This window comes from Tiliqua scincoides, chromosome 12, assembly GCF_035046505.1.
Source record: "Tiliqua scincoides isolate rTilSci1 chromosome 12, rTilSci1.hap2, whole genome shotgun sequence".
Taxonomy (NCBI): Eukaryota; Metazoa; Chordata; class Lepidosauria; order Squamata; family Scincidae; genus Tiliqua; species Tiliqua scincoides.
In genome coordinates, this window is record NC_089832.1 from 4290751 (window position 1) to 4292805 (window position 2055).

The following is a 2055-nucleotide window of genomic DNA, read 5'->3' on the forward strand; positions in this document are numbered from 1 at the left end:
TCCACTCTGAATATTGCAAGGAAAGTGAGTTCCATCTCTCTCTCTCTCTCTCTCTCTCTCTCTCTCCATCTTTTTTGGTGCTTTTCTTCATTAGGAACCTCATACAAAGGAAGAGGAGAGAGAGAAAAAAAAAGAAATAGGACTCATCAGACCCACTGGTTTTTACGGCATCTGATTAGGTTCCTATTTTCACAGCATGTTCTTTTTCTTTAAACTGTTGACTATGGATGGCTTGGCTGAATGGGACGAACTTTCGGCAAGCAAATTGCAGCATTATGGTTATTTAGTGTAATTTACAGTGTGGGGGGGAACGTGTGGGGGGGGAGTCATGATCACCTACTTCACTTCGCTAATGATATCCCTATTTATCAGAAAAGGTGGGAATTTGGGACATTATTCTCTCCCGCCTAGAATCACTGAACACCGGCCAATTATATACCCTAGGAAACGATGTTTACCCAGGGGGCAGTAATGAGTTCGGAGTTAAGATTTAATGTTCTTTACGTAACTGTTTATTACTATTGATCATTGATGCTCACCTTGCACTGAAATTCAGTGTCGTCATCCTCCATTTCCAGAGGCTCTCTCTCTCTCTCTCTCTGTATGTGAGAGTGAGTATTTTTTGTCTATCCGTTGCCACAATTTACTAAAACTGGCTACACAACCAGATTCTCTCCTGAATGGTTCTTGGACAAAACAGCCCCTCAGCAAAAGCCCTCGGCTGGTCAAGGACCCACAGACATCTGGTTTATGGGCTTGTATCTTTAATGGGGCTTTGGAATGCCATCCCATCAAGGAAAGACTCTTCACTGTAAAGAGCTGTAGGGGAGATCAGTAGGGAGGGACTGTATAGAATTAGCAGACAGAATAAAAAAAACTAAACTGGTACAAAAGATCCCCAGGTTGTTGATGGTTATAACAGGACAATTTTTGACCAACTCTCAGAAACTTTGTTGGAACATGTTGGAGACAGACTTATAGTCGCGCACCCATAAGAACATAAGAACAGCCCCACTGGATCAGGCCATAGTCCCATCTAGTCCAGCTTCCTGTATCTCACAGCGGTCCACCAAATGCACCTCACAAAACATTTGCGCCTTTGAGAACCTCTTGTTTGTGCCTGACTGTTATGTGGTGGTCTCAACCTAAGGTTCCCAAAACCGACTTCTGGCCCTGGATCTCCTGAGCTACATGTGACAAGAACTTAAGAGGAGTCTCACTGAATCAGACCAAAAGCTCATCCAGTCCTTCTTCCTGTATCTTATAGTGGCTCACCAGATACTTCAAGGAACCGACAAGACAACAGTTGTCTGAGGGCCACAGACATTCCTTATGGCACATTTGGGACAGTGCGCGCTGGCTTACCGGCACTGTTTAGGATTGGGCCCACAGGTTCCCCATGGGGCTGCAATCATCTTGCAAGACTTCCATACAGAGCTTTCTAATCACTCTCTGTCCAACTATGTCCAGTGTGTAGAAAAAGAAAAAGGCAGAGGAACATCATTCATGCAGCTGTCAGGGCACATGAGTCTCTACCGGTGTGCTGAAGTGTAATGAGACAGTTGCCAATATTAATGTCTGAGTTATATTCATTCATAACATGGGCTCTTAATCTTGAGCAACTGTTACCCTGCACATGCCCAATCTCATCTGATCTTAGAAGCTAAGCAGGGTCAGGCCTGGTTAGTACTTGGATGGGAGACCGCCTGGGAATACCGGGTGCAGTAGGCTTATACCATGATCTCGGAAGCTAAGCAGGGTCAGGCCTGGTTAGTACTTGGATGGGAGACCGCCTGGGAATACCGGGTGCGGTAGGCTTATACCATGATCTTGGAAGCTAAGCAGGGTCAGGCCTGGTTAGGACTTGGATGGGAGACCGCCTGGGAATACCGGGTGCGGTAGGCTTATACCATGATCTCGGAAGCTAAGCAGGGTCAGGCCTGGTTAGTACTTGGATGGGAGACCGCCAGGGAATACCGGGTGCGGTAGGCTTATACCATGATCTTGGAAGCTAAGCAGGGTCAGGCCTGGTTAGTACTTGGATGGGAGACCGCC

At 46.5% G+C, this 2055-nt stretch overlaps 1 pseudogene; it reads left to right on the plus strand.

Moving 5' to 3' along the window:
- The first annotated feature begins 1617 nt into the window (after positions 1 to 1617).
- Positions 1618 to 1731, plus strand: LOC136663484 (5S ribosomal RNA; annotated as a pseudogene).
- Positions 1732 to 2055: the final 324 nt, after the last annotated feature.